The sequence below is a fragment of the Bombyx mori genome, chromosome 15 (assembly GCF_030269925.1).
Source record: "Bombyx mori chromosome 15, ASM3026992v2".
Lineage (NCBI taxonomy): Eukaryota > Metazoa > Arthropoda > Insecta > Lepidoptera > Bombycidae > Bombyx > Bombyx mori.
The window spans coordinates 5,128,441-5,147,076 of record NC_085121.1 but is presented as its reverse complement, the minus strand read 5'-3'; the positions used below and the strand labels follow the sequence as shown (position 1 = coordinate 5,147,076).

Genomic DNA, 18,636 nt, shown 5'->3' with positions numbered 1-18,636 from the left:
CGGCGCGGCGTTCCGCAAGGCTCTAGACTTGGCCCACCCCAGTTTCGGCAGGTCGCCGGCCGATCGTGAACTCTGCACTCGCTTCGATCGCTACCGCTCTGCCTATTTTTGTTTTTGTTCTTTTGTTCGCCCGTTTACAGGCTTTTTGCAATACGATAAAAAAAAAAAAATGTATATACAATAACAGTTTCGTTGTGTCTGTTGTTTTAAATGCAGCTTAGTTTAAAATTAAGTGATTTATGAACTATTTCTAAAAATTACAATATTAATTGTAAATACTTTAAATATATTATGGATAAATAAATTACCTTCTCCGTTATTTTTTTTTTTGTTTACGTTGAAGGTATACGTGTCCGATGCCACAAGTTACAATTGTTCGGGCACCCCTTTCCGATTCGGCCACACGAGTCGCAGCTACGGGGTCAATGTCCGCGAGTGGTATATAGGTCAACTGGAGGCGCCTCCTCGTCTGTATTATGTCAGCCAAGTTGTCTTAGACTGAACCGCTACGCGAATTCGAAACTTCTTACTCAATAAGAATTAACTGCTTTGAAACTTGTTTGCGTAACAGGAACCGATTCGTTCGTGTTGTTTCGACTTTTACTGCAAACGTTATTCAGATATTCATTAGTTCATAACTAGTTATTACTCATGTATTATTCATGAAATTCATATTTAGGAAGGGGGTTATTTTTTTAATGCAATGTACTTACTGCGTTGAACATTCCCTATTTAAACTGGATACCGTTATTTTTAGGAAAGATAATTCGATACGTGCAAAATAACAATTACTTTGGCGTGAATGGCCAACGAACTTGAAGGAAGTGGTCTGGCATGTAATCAAAAGGCTTTCTGTAGGCTCTTTTAGCTTTTATCTCCGTTGGAAGCTCGGTTCAAACGCTCAACAGCTGCCTCATATGAAGCATCACTTAACCTCATTTGTTAACTACATTATAACCCGAACGAGTTCAGGAGTGGTAACGTTGAACGATCACTCATTTATACCGGACGCTTCTTAAGTCGGTAAAGTTATAGGTCGGCTGCTGCGCTCGGGTAAAAGGGAAAGTGTCGGAGGCTTCCTGCTTGCACACGGAAGCGCTTAGTTCAATGAACGTAACTGCATTTCATTTGGCCGATAGTTTTGCCGCAGTGAACCGCATAGATGTCACCATGAAGTTATTATACCTACGATTAAAAAAACTGGCAATAAAAAAAAAAAAAAAGAAACTTTTTTACATAAAACTATGTTTTATTGTTATCTGTGGTGCATTTATTTTATTTTAATTTTATTGCTTAGATGGGTGGACGAGCTCACAGTACGCCTGATGGTTACTGGAGCCCATAGAGATCTACGACGTAAATGCGCCACCACCTTGAGATATAAGTTCTAAGGTCTCAGTATAGTTACAACGGCTGCTCCACCCTTCAAACCGAAACGTATTACTGCTTCACAGCAGAAATAGGCGGGGCGGTGGTACCTACCCGCGCGAACTCACAAGAGGTTCTACCACCAGTAATTAGTTAGCATTTAGTTTTAGGCGATTTATGTTTCGATTTAGTTTTAGCATTAAACAAGCTGAGTCAAAATACAGCATATACAGCTAGTTAGGGTCACGGCTGACGTCACGGTGCAACAGCACTGTTTTTACTTTTGTTAGAGTGCGCCATTCAGAGTTCTCGGAACGGAAATGATCATCATCGCACGAGGTAACTGTTCAAATCGTTTTTGTCCGAAGAAAGTAAAACAAGAATCTTATCACGTTAGATTTCTTTACTTCCAATGCATGTACGTCATCAGACGTAAGATCCAAAGCTTTATATTATTTTTTTGTTTTTATTGCTTAGATGGGTGGACGAGCTCACAGCCCACCTGGTGTTAAATGGTTACTGGAGCCCATAGACATCCACAACGTAAATGTGCCACCCATCTTGAGATATAAGTTCTAAGGTCTCAAGTATAGTTACAACGGCTACCCCACCCTTCAAACCGAAACGCATTACTGCTTCACGGCAGAAATAGGCAGGGTGGTGGTACCCACCCGCGCGGACTCACAAGAGGTCCTACCACCAGTAGGATAGATATGTATTATTAATGTCGTGTTCATTTGGCCTAATGTTTACCTAGTGGTCCAAAATGTACGGATATTCACTGACATTTCTAGACTTTTACTCATTTTTTGTCTCTTGATTTTTTTCATAAAAAATGGTGGGTAACTTATTATTTTATCGATAGCAGTGAAGCCACATATATAAAAAGAAAACAAAAATGGGTCCCTAAGCAAATCCAAACAAGTTACAGAACTATTTTGTCTTATCTACACATATAGATCTACAGCATATTCTTACTTTCTTTATTCGCTATTTTGAGAATTGAATTTGTAAATAAAATTTTAATTTATCTTGGATATTCAGCGTGTTTCCAAACCAATATGGTGGTTTTTATACAGAACGTCAACGTAGCTAAGTATCATCTCACCTACTACCCGAAGTAGCAATATATTCTGGAATGAGGATTTTTTTTCCTACCCAAGCTGATAGCCTTGAGAGGCTATTTCAGCGTAAGTAGTAGGTGAGCTCACGGGACTCATACCGGAGTGATGCTAACACTGAACCTAGCAAGAGCAGTGCTTCGCAGAATCTACCACCGGAGGTGGAATGAGGGAAAGACAGTCGTTGTTCGACAATGGCGACTTCAGCCGTATATCTCAAAGTTGGTGACCGTATTGTCCTTATGGACGTTCTGCTGTCTATTATAACTTACTAGTAGACCCGGCAAACTTTGTTCTGCCACACGGTTTTTTTCAAATACATCAAACGGTCAACTTCAAAATTTTACTATAATTAACCATAGAATATATTACGTTTAGCTGTCAGTTGCGTTTTGTTATTCCATATCAGTTACGTTTTGTTATACCACGTTTTATGTCACGTCCCACGGGAACATGATAAAAATCCTATGTCTATCTATCTACCTATCCTATGTCTTTCTCCTGGTTTTAAGCTACCTCCTCACCAATTTTCAGCCAAATCAGTTCAGCCGTTCTTGAGTTATAAATAGTGTAACTAACACGTATATATATAGATTAACATCATGTCGCTCGCACACTTGATAGGCGGGTTGTGAATCGCAAAATAACTAATGCTTCTTTGCAAACGTTTAAATGTAACATTGTTCGTTTAACATAACCGCGAAGTCTCTTCCGCGTTCGCTTCACACTTTCACCGCGTCCGCTGCACTCTGAGTACTTACCGCACCATTTTGTCGGGGAAATCTTTGCACTTAGTACTGAATTAAATTGACCCGATACTAATGTTTTTTTATTGCACTGTCGGGGTGACGATCTCATGACGTAGCTGGTGTGAAGTGGTCACTAATAGTACAACGTGAATGCTACCACTCTAAGACATGGGTTTGAACTTTTAACATTATTGCATAAAGCTATCCCACTCTATAACCCTGAACGCAGGACTGCTTCACGGCAGAAATATGTGGGATGGTGGTATTCACCCATGCCAGCTCATAATATAAGTAACCATATTATTATTTTATTCTATTACTAGCTGACCCGGCAGACTTCGTAGTGCCTCAATGGATAAATAAAAGACCTAAACTTTTGTATAAAATAAACTTAAAACAAACAAAAGAATCCGTCCGACGGGGTACACATCAAAGGAAAAACAAAATTGTTATTTTTATTTCATTCCGAGCATTTTCATATTTATCTATCTTTTAAACCTTCTATGGACTTCCACAAATAATTCAAGATCAAAATTAGCCAAATCGGTCCAGCCGTTCTCGAGTTTTAGCGAGACTAACGAACAGCAATTTATTTTTATATATATAGATAATAAATCAATATACTTAGTAACTTGTTTGTTTGTTTATTCGTACTGTATGCTTTCACGAGTCATTTATCTGAGTGTTAGTCTTTAGTCTTCGATCTCATGTGTCTGAGTGGCGGCATTCCTTTATGATGTCTATGAGCCCTAGTAATAGTTTAACAACAAGCAGGTCATGAACTCACGTCGTCTGAATCCATCCACGCTTCCTCGTCGGCCTGTACATATATAATGCAATAAAAAATATACCAACAATATTTAGAATTAACAGTTAATCCCAATATACTGTGGCACATTGTTACAAGCAACCTTCGTCACGTTGGGTATTAAAGGATTATTTTAATTCGGTACAAGATCCCAACTTGAAAAAGCTGACTTTAGGTCGCCAAATGTCCTTTAGGCTTTATCGACGACCTGAAATTTGAAACCTAATTTTGTTTTATACTTATAATCCGAAACGTTAAGTATTCAGGGTGTATAATTAAAACTGATTTTAACGTTTTAATCTCGCGTTAATTCTTTTTACTTTATTGTTTCAAATATTTTTAATAGTTTATAGTTTTTGTGGTCGACATTTAATCGTAATATTAGCTTAGAAGAGTGTCTGCGACTCGTAGGAAACTGAAGTAAATACTATATTCATAGTGTTCTTATTATTATGTGGTCCCTAATAGCAAATATTGAATTATTTGAGTTAAACATGTTTCTAAGATACCAGAAATGGATACACTCATAATCAAGTAAATAACATATGATAATACGTCATCCTTATAAAGTTTAAATGATCTACACTAAAAACGTATCTAATGGCAGAGAAATATGGTGATATATAAAAGATTTTAGATCACACTGTGCAATAAAATGATAAATGAAAATTATAAGTCGTAAAATGTTAGCTTGACACGGAGCACTTTAGTGTTGCAACAATGTAGAGCAATCTAATATAAATCTAAGAAGCATTATTATTTATTATTATTATAATAAATTATAAAGACGTGTGCAAGGATTTTCTAGACTTTTATATTACGTATAAACCTATGTATACATACGTGTTTATTTCACCAATAATATTTAGTATCCATGCTCATATTTAAGATTAGATAGATATTTTAAATCTTAAGATAGTGTCTAAATTTGATTACCGTCCCATAGTCTGAATGACTAACAGGCTGGTAGAATAGCACCATCTTATTTCTTCTCGTGGGTGTCTTCGAAGACGACTAAGAGATTCGTCGGAGAATGGGCAGCAGCATTGAGTGTTAGATCTATATACTGTGATCATATTTACCAGTGATAATGTACGTATTGTGAGCGTATGTAGGTGTTACAAACTCATATGGCCCTATACTTACTCTTTCCGTCGCAAAGTCATAACGCCGTCTTGTTTAAAAAGTGGGACAGCTGATATTCAACAGAATTGAGAACGGCCTCATGTCTCAAAGTGGTTGACCACACTCACAGGTTGTGATTTCTATGGACTCTTATGATCGCTTAATACCAAATGAGCCAGAAGCTCGTGGTAATAAAAAAAAAAAAAATCCTACTATGATCAGAGTATTGTAAAAGTATCTAAAAATATATATGTACTTTGTCATCTTTTTTCAATAACACATTAAATTTCAGTGAAAAGTAAACACTAGTAGCTTTTTTCGCATTAAAAAGGACTTCATTTGAGCACTCTGAAAATGAATTGTTAAAATCACTGAAGTCGTTCGTTTCCGCTTCGACGTAATGACTTGCATGGACAGAAAACGAGCTAGGGTGTGTTGACCGGCTTCACCCGGGTCGGGAATCATTGCCCCGGAATGGTGTAGCCGTTGTATTGCGTAGGTACTCTGACGTATCACGCTCAACATAAATCATCGATTTGAATGTGACAAACGACAAAATAGTTTTTCATAATTTTTTTAAACAAACTTAGCATTTGTTAACTTTACTTATTAATATATATGTAAAGAAAACCTTTATTATTTAAAACTCTTTAGTTTTTAAAAAGGATTATTTTTCAGTGTCATTCAGTATCATGAAGTAGTCGGTCTTTCAGTAAGAAGAACGTTATTTTTTTTATAATAAACTAGATTTTTTTTTAAATATTAATTTTAAAAGAGATTAAGGTCTTTAAATGTTTTCTTATTATATCACAAAAAAATACAATTAAGTTTTATATTGTTTATTCATTCTAAAATACTCCATAGTTATAAAAAGAAACAGATACAAAATTTTAGTACCTTTTGCTAATTCCGTTATGTTACCAATTTCTTTTTTCACATTTACAAGAAAAATGTTCTATGACCGATCGAAAAGGAAAATGTAATAAATAAATTAAATCGAGTGAATCTTGAGCGTCTATGGATATGTTTGAATTCGAACATTAGTATAATTAAATTCACTAAGATAAATATGGAGACTGTGCTCTAAAAACAAAATTTCAAGGTTGAAGCTTGAGGTCCGCACTTAAGTTTTCGCACACGATTCGTCCACTTAGCGTTGTTCCACCTCATCACCGTCAGTTACATGTAAATTGTGTTAGCGGAAGGATAGACACGCGCGAGACGGTGACGTCACGGGTTCGCGGCCGCGTCTCAGAGTTCATCGTCTCACCGGCTTACAGGTGCGTTCACATGGAACTATCCCAGTGCGTGGTTTCCCGTTTTCCTAGTTTTTTTTTTTTGACAACAGTGTGTGACGTCACTATCGAAGTAAGTTCTTAAGTGGATCACGTATTGCTAACGATGAGCATTTTTTATGCTTAAAGGATTTCATAGTTGCAATGGACCTCTGTTCTGTTCTGTTCCTACGTCTTTTTATGTTCTGTATACATGACACCGAAAATATCAGAATTAATTTAAACTGTCTAAATTAAGACAACGAAATGCGTTCGTCGAAAAAAATAATTTATTTCTTATTCGTCATTCGGTCGTTCGTTGAGTTCTAAAGACTCCAAAATAGGTATTGTTTTATCAAATGTTACCAATTGTTTGCGAAAGTAAGCTCTTACGCACTATCGCACCATTTATTATTTCAAAATGTGCCAAAGTTATCGTTCAATGAACATCTATAACTATAATCACGAGACCGAACTTACCACAAAGTATTGTTGCTACAAATTCGATCACTACAAACATTGTATGTATGTAATTGATTCGAATATTATGGTAATAAATGTACACGGTAGCGATGTCCGCCAGAGCGAGACGCGTATACGTGTGTCAGCTCCGCGCAGCTGTGCTAAGGACGGTCGTTGAACCCGTGGCCGGCCGCCACTGAACTCCGAATATCGCGTGCGTTTTATTTATTATGCTCATACTCGTTGTGTTCACACTCGCGGTACAAACCGATTAATAAAATCGGAAACTTGTCTTACGCGATCTGTGATCTGTGAAGTGATATTTTTTTTTTTTTTTTTCAATAACACGGATGTTGTCGTCATCGGAACTTAGGTACGTATCGATTTTAATTTCGCATTTTAATTACTGTTTGTTTTCCTTTCGGTCAATATAGAACGAGTATTAGGGATGTCATGCGGGACTTCGGTGGGTTCTTTATATTAAATTGAAGTTTGAGTTTGTTAACTTTTTTGATTTTTCTACTTAATCATTAGGTTCTAATTCGTTTTATACATATTTTGTCACTAAATAAAATACTTAATGCTTTCATAAATTACAATAGAGGAGGCTCAGACATATTTTTTTTACCAAAATTATACTGTGTCGTGTTGAAGAAGAGTTGATCCCAAATCAAATGATAAAGATCAAACCTGCAAAATTATAATTTGCGTAATTACTGATGGTAGAACCTCTTGTGAGTCCGCAGGGGTAGGTACCACCACCCCGCCTATTTCTGAAGCAGTAATGTGTGTCGGTTTGAAGAGTGGGGCAGCCGTTGGAACTACTGAGACCTTAGAACTTATATATCAAGGTGGGTGGCGCATTTACGTTGTAGATGTCTATGGGCTCCAGTAACCACTTAACGTCGGGTGGGCTGTGAGCTCATCCACACATCTAAGCAATAAAAAATAAATATAAAAAATCTGACAATTTGTTAGGGATTCTGCTTGAGCCGTGAGGGCGAAGATTCTATTGCTTTTGTGGCGAAATGTAGGTGTACCTAATCTACACTCATTGAAATAGTCTGTGATACAGAGACAAAAAGCCCGCCAAAACTAAAACATGTAAAATTACACTCTTAATATTCTAATTGTAAATGTTGTAAAACATATTGTTATTTCACGTTAAATGCAACTCGCATGATTGCCTTGTTTAATTAAACATCGACATGTATGTGATACGTCGACGTACCCCAAACTTTCCGTGACGACTGGAGTACAATTATCCAGTGTACCTGGATAATTGAAATTCCTTGAGGACATTCAACTCACAGCCCTAATCAACGTTGACCTTGGTAGTGACATTACGAACTGACAGTCATAGGTATTATAATAATTCGTTGTTACTATGAAACTAGGTTTACTAAATGCATCAATATGTTGAACCGACTGACGCCGTACTTTGCTGATACTAGGAAACTTTCCTGATGTTGAGTTCGAATGTACCGATTTTTAAATTTGATCAGATAAACAACGCGCCAACGCGACGAACACGTACAAAACTTAAAAATCTAAAAGTATTTATTGATTTATTGAACCTACAACGAAAGTCAAGTACCAAAATTTTCTCGAAATTTCTAAATTACCAAAACATTCTCAATTCAAATTGTTTGTTCAACCATAAGTATTTTGAATTTAAATCAGTACGGCAACATTAACATTGTAACTATCAACACAATGACGTATTCTTAATTCGAATGTTTTCAAAATACTGCAATGTGAAAGAAATTCTAAAATAAAAACATTCTTCAAATGAAAATCAAAGTGAGAATATTTTGTTTCACACTTATCGAAATTATTCAGACCGTTCAATCGGCACTTAAACTTTGGTATTGCCAATTTTTGCCTACTTTATAACAAAATTAACAAAAACAATTTATAACTGAAAACTAGATGGCACTTTCTTATTCAAATAAATCAAATAATTATAATAATCCTGCATAATCGACCTCTATTTCCGTCGCGAAGTAATAATGCGTTCATGGTTGAAGGGCGGGATAGACATTGTACTACAGAAATCAGTCTTACACCTCAAATCTGAAGGCGGGCGGCTGCATTCACCTACTGATATCTATGGTTATTTGAACTGTTTAGCATCAACTCGGCTATAGGTCCTTTTTCTTTTTAATAAATAAAGCGTTGTTTATTTAATATTTTAAAACTGTAAATGAAACAAGTGTATTCATTGAAATTAATCCAGTACATTAAACCGGTACATTAAGTTTGACATTGAAAATGACATCACTAGCTGACGTATTCTAAATTCCGTTTCAACTTTATCGTGGCAGTCAATGAACTCCGAGCAATGACTCCACAATGTATACTTACGATATAATATGTAAACAGATTAAAATAGAAATCTATTATTTCCTTGGTTATGGATGTTTTTTTTTATCTTTACTTCGTTTACGCGAATCATTGAACTTTCTTAAATTGTTTGTAGTTGAACTCTGCCTGCCCGTTTCCTCGAAATTTATAAACCTCCATATAACGTTCTGAAGATGAATGAATGTTTTTATGATATTCTTATTATGATTGGTTGAATAACTTTTTCCTTGTTGCTTACTACTTCTCAAACAAAAAATTAAAATAAATAAAAAAACTTAACAGCTACTTACACTAGAAATACGTTATGAAACAAACAATGTTTGGCTGTGTGGTTTTATCTCAAAATAGCATCCTATAACTTTCCATGGATATCGTAAAACACGACTAAGGTATGAACCGGAGATCGGGTAGCAGCACTTTTTGGGCATGTTGTGAGGCCACACTGATGAGCATCACCATTATGACTATTTCTGCCGCGAAGGAATCTTTCGTTCGAGTTTGATTAGTAGGACAGCCCTTACAGAAAATTATTGAGATTTGAACTTCACGTTTTAAAGTGATCGTCTTCACTTTTACAACAGATGGTCCATGAGCTTGTTCACACATTTAACATATACACTTTTTATTTGACATGGCACTTTGATTTGACACTTTTTCTTAGTTAAATGTTGATCTTAACAGCGGTAGCTAGTTAGCTTTCATCTCAAATATCTTCGAGGCATGACGTCCATTTTTAATTGAATTGGAATAATGAATATCCGAAAGTATAACTTCACCGAAACGTATGATTTGATTCGATTTTTAGTAATAAATATAATAGACCCTCTTCTTCTTTTTCTTTACCTTATCCCACTAGGTGGGTTCGGCACATCTAATTTTTCTCTTCCATTCTCTTCTATCAGCCGTCAGCTCAACACTCACTCCTCTCTCTCTCTCTCACGTCTCCCACGTCTTTTTCGCTCGACCTCTTCCCTCTCTACCTTGCACTACCATTTCCATACATCTCCTAGTCACATGCATCTTCTCTCTACGCATCACATGTCCATACCACGCTAACCGTCCGCTCTTTTATTTGTTAATTATTATAATATATAATGATATAATAGACCATTAAATTAATTAGATTAAGCAATGAACAGTGTGTTGTTTTTGTTATAATAGATGGGTTTTCTATTTATTCTACAACGGTGTTGTAACGACCACTTTCTAAGAACTGGAAAGTGTTCATTTCTGCTAATATAATGATATGTTTATGTATAAAATATAGAGATATCTTTGAGGAGATAGCTATTTTCAAAAATATAATAATATATAATCTAAACTGTGCGTGCTCACGGCTTGCAGTAAATATACTAATTAGTTTTACGATTTTTTTTATTGCTTAGATGGGTGGACGAGCTCACAGCCCACTGTGGTAGGTCACTGGTGGTAGGAGCTCTTGTGAGTCCGCGCGGGTAGGTACCACCGCCCTGCCTATTTCCGCCGTGAAGCAGTAATGCGTTTCGATTCGAAGGGTGGGGCAGCCGTTGTAACTATACTGAGATCTTAGAACTTATATCTCGAGGTGGGTTGTAGATGTTTACGTTGTAGATGTCTATGGGCTCCAGTAACCACTTAACACCAGGTGGGCTGTGAGCTCGCCTATCCACATAAACAATAAAAAAAAACCTGGTGTTAAGTGGTTACTGGAACCCACAGACATCTACAACGTAAATGCGCCACCCACCTTGAGATATAAGTTCTAAGGTATAGTTACTACGGCAGTTACGAAGAACGAGTTCGAGACAAAGCGCAATATAAAAAATATTTTACACTGCAGTTAAAATTAAGGTATACGTACAGAATACAGAATAAAATACAATGAAGAACAAAAAATTCGAATAGTTTATTAATTAATGAGTAGGATTTTGATCTGAACGTTTAGGGTCAAATATCTTCATAATTATCATGTGGGATGGTTCGGTAGCGCTGCAGTGATTATAATCAATTGATGTATCCGTGACGGGCTGGCGTTTCTTTGAAGATTAGAATAAACGACGGCTTAAAATGCAATAGCGATTCGTGTAAATTTGAAAAGATTTAATCTTTTTCCCCTATTCCCTGGTAACCTAAGGGGCTATTCCAGTTTCTCGCGAATGGGGGATTTAATCTACATTCTAATAAAATAATTTTTTTTATTGCCCTTGTAGGCAGACGAGCATACGGCCTACCTGATGATGAGTGGTTACCGTCGCCCATGGACTTCAGCAATGCCAGGGGTAGAGCCAAACCGCTGCCTACCGCTTAATACTCTCCACAAGCCTCTTTTGAAGAAGGACATGTCATAGCGCTCGGGAAACACCCTGGAGGGGAGCTCATTCCATAGCCGGATAGTACGTGGCAAAAAAGACCTCTGAAAACGCACTGTCGATGAACGCACCGGTTCCAGGTAATATGGATGACCTCTGCTCCGATGGCGGGAGGTGCGATAGTAAAAAGGAGATAAGGGATCATGATAAATCAAATAATTCAAATCATGATAATTCCTACTAGACATCAGTTTAATCGATAAGACAAAAGGCCTGAATAAATTCGAGGAATCTATCGTTTTTCAAGAAGTAGAGGGGACCGTGTATCGTGTTTCTCGATCGCAGGCCGCAATCGCATTCGCAGATGTACCGTGTTTATGGTTTCGTAACACCGATGGCTGTGGCATGCATGAGTCATGGCCGGCCAAGTTCATTGTCGTCCGCCCGAACTTGAACCCGCTGACGAATCGGTCCGCGTTCTATACAAAGATACACGCGATGAATTGCGATGACGTTCACGGATCATCGGTTCGGCGCGGCGCCGTGCCGTTTTTATTCGCAAGTTTCAAGCGATAAACACTTTCGATGCCAACGGATTGTTCAAGGCCAGCCGAAATGTAATTCGGAAAATTTGCCTCGTCATTCCGATGGTCGCGATTCGATGTCTCATTTCGTAGATTGAAAGTTTTCCACTAACTATACTGAGACCTTAGAACTCGTATCTCAAGGTGGGTGGCGGCATTTACGTTGTAGATGACTATCGGCTTTTTTTATTTATAGCTTAGATGGGTGGACGAGCTCACAGCCCACCTGGTGTTAAGTGGTTACTGGAGCCCATAGACATCTACAACGTAAATGCGCCACCCACCTTGAGAAATAAGTTCTCAGTGTAGTTACAACGGCTGCCCCACCCTTCAAATCGAAACGCATTACTGCTTCACCGCAGAAATAGGCAGGATGGTGGTACCTACCCGTGCGGACTTACAAGAGTAATAAATCATTACTGGTGGTAGGACCCACTTGGTGTTAAATGGTTACCTGGGCTCCGGTAACCATTTAACACCAGGTGGGCTGTGAGTTCGTCCACCCGTCTATGCAATAAAAAAACATCTCCACCCATCAATAGCTAGTAACAAGAAAATCTTAGGAGACATTGAACCAAAAAACAACGAACAATGGAGTCAATTTTATAGCATAGCTTCCACTGTAGTACGGATATTCTCATGTTATTGATAAGGCCGGTAAACAGAGGAGTGACAATGCTCGCCGTTTGCGCAGCGTACGTGACACTGACACTCGGCTTTAGTACCTATATTATAATACTTATATATCTGTAGAATTCGTATTAAAACTTCGCATACTATTCGCATACTATTAAACGAGATAAAACGGAGAAAGACCTCGTTGGTTCTACTGTTAATGAACTCTAATTTTATGTCAAATGAAACTCAAATAATCTTCTCTAAAATAATCTTATAAAATACACGCTGGGGTTTCTTATTCCTTAAAAATAGCGAGGTTTTATTTATATCCTCACTAAAAAATTATTGACTATTGTAAATGAAATTTCATTATAATAATTATGAATTTGAGTGAATTTTGTACGTTTGGATGTATTTCGTCGGCGTCCATCGATATGAATAACGGAAGCATATTGAATTTGTTATTATTTTAATATATGTTAATTCAATTTCAATATTAGTCGTCTTGAGTAGGTCTTGTTTGTATGGTCACTGGTTACCGTTATTTTTACATATAAATAGCGTCACGTTGCGAGAGTCAAATTTTTGTAGGTGCAAAATTTTGCTCGATAAATATTTTTTTGAAATGCTAATAAATTTTTAAAATTCAAATATGGAATTATACATTTATTTTAATTTTGAATTCAATTTGGCAATATCAACTTCGATAAGTCGAGGATAGGATAAATTGGAAAATGTTAATAGCTTATATAAAATTTGAAATATTTTTAATTTGTTGCTAGTGCTACTTTTTATTTAAGGTAGTATGACATGTGTTTATTATTATATTGGTTCACAGATTCAACGCGAGTGAAACTGTAGGCCACACCTAGTGAACTATAAAATTAAATAATCTTCATGCAAAACTCAGTTCAAGGACACAGCTAGGTTGTAAACTAAGCTATTTGTATTCTTTGGTTGTGTGACCTCGGTTGACATTGAAATTCGCTGACGTAGCTTAGCGCTGTAGGTAAGATATCAGAAGTTGATGTAAGTTTAGCACGAAATATTTAGATAGCAAAAATAGACTAATTTGAAAGAATTAAAGTGAATGTGAAAACAAATTCTCATATTAATTCTACTAAATTTTAGTATGACTGAATTAAATTACTTTTTTTATTTTATTTTTATTGCTTAGATGCGTGGACGAGCTCACAGCCCACCTGATATTAAGTGGTTACTGGAGCCCATAGACATCTACAACGTAAATGCGCCGCCCACCTTGAGATATAAGTTCTAAGATCTCAGTATAGTTACAACGGCAGCCCCTCCCTTCAAACCGAAACGCATTACTGCTTCACGGCAGAAATAGGCGGGGCGGTGGTACCTACCCGTGCGGACTCACAAGAGGTCCTACCACCAGTACTAAGAAATATCTTAAAGTGAATTCTTAACCACGGGTTTATACTATACTACTATACTATAGATTATATATACTATACTCGGCCTATTTCGAAGCAAAGAACTAAGTTATGTAATCCAGTTAGAGAAGAAGAAAACCGCCGTTTCCGCAACTTCCAAAGGACTTCGTTCTCGTGTCGGGAATCGGGAAAATAATAAAATATTTTATATATTAATAATGAATATATTTTCATACAGCCTTTTCTTTATTGTAATCAGTCTGACATATCTTCGATGACCATATTCATATGCATGACAAAGAGTATGAAGTCATCCTAACGATTTCTATGCATTTATTTATAAATAGCTAAACATACGCCTTATTAGGCGTTTCTGATCTATTTTTTCTGAAGATTATTTATTGGCTTACGTCTCATTGATGACAAGAAATCTCGATGGCTAAGCAAATTTTTGTCTTTGGAACGCCGTGTATGGATTCCACTGTTTTAAACTCTAGTACATGACGTTTTATGGCAGATGATCTGATAGTACACGTAGTAGTTCCAAGATTTACTATTTCTAGAGATTTAGATCAGGCATACAATACACACTACAAACATATTGTGTAATTTTCAGTAGTGAAAAAAAAAAATTAAAATAAAAAGTCAAAAATATTTTATGATCAGTTTTTATAGACAATGGTGATCACATAGGGCGTATTTAACCCTTCTAGTACTGAGCTTATTTTTATATATTTTACAAAAATTGCTAAAGGGTCATTGAAAAAAGTGACTTATAAAAAACTTTAACTTAAAAAAAATACAAAAATCAAAGCTAAATTCACAGAAAAATAATTTTAAATTGCTCATTAAAAACGTTATACATGCGCGCGCTAAGACACGTCTGTACAGGTCGGTATTAGGTATACGACACCTAATACCTATAATCAAACTGTTCAATACTCGGTATTACGTCGCTTCGCACTTTATACGCATTAATACAGAGTCGATCTATCGAGGATTCACGCTCAAAGGGTTAAAATGAAGTATTTGTGTTCAATGTTTAGTCTGAAACGGACGAAGACAACTTCAGACAATGGAATGCATATAAATCACGGCACGAAGAGATTTCAAGAGTCTAGCCGTCGTCTCTTATTATTGGGTATTATGTCGTCATAACATATGAGTTTTATTGTTGCAACTAAAACAGATTAGGCTTTCCGAGATTTAAGTGAGGATACTCAATGTGAGGCAACGGCTAAGCTGTTCCTCTAGTATTGCTGAAATCCATAACGGTAACTGCTCTCTATTAAGTAGACCGAATGCTAGTAAATCTACAAAAGACAAAAAAAATCTATTTGCTTATAAAAAATAACATAATCAATACTAATTCTACTGGTGGTAGGACCTCTTGTGAGTCCGCACGGGTAGGTACCACCGCCCTGCCTATTTCTGCCGTGGAGCAGTAATGCGTTTCGGTTTGAAGGGTGGGGCAGTCGTTGTAACTATACTGAGATCTTAGAAATTATATCTCAAGGTGGGTGGGGCATTTACCTTGTAGATGTCAATGGGTTCCAGTAACCACTTAACACCAGTTGAGCTGTGAGCTCGTCAACCCATCTGAGAAAAAAAAAACATACCGATGGATACCGATGAAATACATCCTATAGCTACGTAAATAATTATTCATCCAAGTTCATATATTGACAATTAAATTTACAATGAGAGAGTTCAATAATTTTGTGGCGAGCATATAAATAAATCCTCGCTATTTTCAAGAAATAAGACGCCGCATCGTGTATTTTATAAGATTATTTTAATCATAAATATAAAATTCACAGGAGAACATGCTAAAGTTTCATCTGACGAATAAAGAAGGTTTTTTTATGGCTGGACGAGCTCGCTGCCCGCCAGTTGTGAAACGATTACCGGAGCCCATAGACATCAACAACGTAAATTACCTCGAGATATGAGTTTTTAGTCTCAGATTTATAGTACAATAGCTGTTTTACCCTTCAAACCGAAACATATAACTGTTTCACGGCAGAAGTATAATGTTATTGATAAATAATTAATAATCATATAATTTTGATTAATATTAAGCACAAAAATGTTAAAATATTTAACTGAATTAATCTCAAATTGACCAAGACATAACTTCGTCGTGTTCCAATGTTAAGGTCTCTGGTTAAGAGCTCATTACAACAATTCCAGTTTGTTCTCAGCCACTGTTGAATAAACACGGACCGTTGTTGTCATAATATTTTTGTTTTAATCTTTCCTGTCTGCACATGCACCGGGTCTACATGTTTCTTTTCACTGTATATTGATTTTACGAATGCTGAGTACAAGAATATTTTTAAACTTTGTATTGACAAATTGTTTATAGTAAAAATGAACATCATATTTCCACTAAAAAACCTTAAACAATAGGTAAGCTCATCAATTACTCGCGCTATCGTTCCAAAACCGTTCATCGTTACAACAACAAACAAAAGCATTTATTTATGTAGTCCATCGTACCTTAACGAGAATACAGTATCGTGAACTCCATTAAAAGCCATCATCCGCCCGCGATAAAGTAAACATTAAACACAATTCGGTAAGTAAACAAAATCTAGAAGGCACTCGAAAGACAAAAAAACGCAACCCAACCTCGATTCGGCCGAAGAAAGCCGAAGATTCCCGAAGGATGACAAGCGGGCGCTTTCCGAGGAACGCGGAAAACGTCGGCATATGTTGAAAATACGAGTGGGCATTGACCCCGAGCGCTCGGGCCGGTTACAGCTGTTGCTGAAACTAGCGCGGTGCATCTTGCAATGCGTTTATTTATGTACGCCGCACACAATATAAATTATCTACTACTACACTCAGAGCAGACGTCAAGACGATGTCAAGGAAATGTTGCATAAGAGAGAGAAGCTTCTAACTTCTGACGCAATGGATATTAAATTAACGTAAGATATATTCTCGACTTCAATTGATTTTCACTCATTGATTTATTGTTTAATTATCGGGTGTCTGATGGGTTGTATCTAGGTGCACAACTTCTCTGTATTTTTTATTATTTACAAAGTTAGCGTAAGGTCCACCATGATGATAAGCATATAGGGTTGCTCGTCATCATCAGAAAAGACAGGTGCTCAACTTGCTCAAGATTCTTTCTAAATGCTTAGACTCGATTGACTTGCACGCTACAATGTATACGAAAAGACTAAAACTAATTACATAATTTGTACTGACTTTCGTGATATAGACAAAGCAAAACCCTCCCACAGGCTGGCTATAAACTGCTAAATCATGATAAAATCTCTCCGCAAAAGCCTCCATAGATTTCACTGGCTATTTAAGCACCCACGTACTATTAAAGCCTAAATTAATTTCCTATTGCAATAGGTAACTAAGTAATGTTATTTTTTTTTTTATTGTTTACACCTTGTGTTAAATGGTTACCAGAGACCATCTAATGCACTAGGCATCTTATCCTTTAGGCCACGACGACTTCAAAATCAAAAAAAGAAATGTAGGAAATAGGATGTGATTACGACGCTATTCAATACGCGGTGGCAGGTACCAGTAAATCGTAAGATAAAGCGTGTGTACTTAACAAAAGTTCACAAATCCATCCATGATGAATGAATTACATCGCGTAATAAATATTAAAAGTGCAAAAAATTTAATTTGCGTAGTTATTGGTGTTCGCGCGTCTTCTGAGCCCAAGTATGTAAGTACCACTACCCGATCTGTTTCTGCCGTGAAATAATAAGAATAATAAGACATTTTGAAGGTTCGAACAGCCTTCAACTTAGACCTTATGTTTCAAGGTGTGCGGCCTCATTCACTTAGTGATATCCAGTAACTACTTAATAACAAATAGTTCGTAAGTGTTTCACTGGTGGTAGGACCTCTTGTGAGTCCGTGCGGGTAGGTACCACCGCCCTGCCTATTTCTGCCGTGAAGCAGTAATGCGTTTCGGTTTGAAGGGTGGGGCAGCCGTTGTAACTATACTGAGATCTTAGAACTTATATCTCAAGGTGGGTGGCACATTTACGTTGTAGATGTCCATGTGCTCCAGTAACCACTTAACACCAGGTGGGCTGTGAGCTCGTCCACCCATCTAAGCAATAGAAAAAAAAGAGCTCCTTCAACCGTCAAAGCAATAAAAAAGACTACGGAAGAAAAGCTGCAATGTGGATATATGAAGTATGGTGGTCATACCGTGTGGGCTCACAATCTACTCTACCAACAACGTACCCAAAACATAATTTTCCATTCGAGATTTGAAAGTATATAAGATTTTGGAGAATATTGGTCTCTCCTCTTCCTCGCGTCGTTTCCTCACTCCTGAGGGTCGTGACCATTATATTTAGACAGGATTTTACTCCTTGTAATATCTCTCCAGCCCCTCCGATCATTGGCTGCATGAAGGGCTTCGTGGAAAAGGGCTCTCTAGTGTGGTGCGGATTTGACCGAACCACCTTGTCGGACTGCGC

General features: G+C 36.9%; 1 protein-coding gene across 2 annotated transcripts in view; it reads left to right on the top strand.

The window, feature by feature from the left end:
* Window positions 1–18,636, top strand: part of Grf (nuclear receptor GRF) — a 131,691-nt gene that overhangs the window by 7,038 nt on the left and 106,017 nt on the right. Inside the window, exon 1 of one of the 2 annotated variants that reach the window (XM_062672318.1) lies at window positions 7,254–7,280. The exons of the other annotated variant lie outside the window; for it this stretch is intronic. The gene's annotated coding sequence lies outside the window, so the exon portion shown is untranslated. Of the gene's footprint in view, window positions 1–7,253; window positions 7,281–18,636 lie in introns of those variants that run through there. 2 annotated transcript variants of the gene reach the window in all.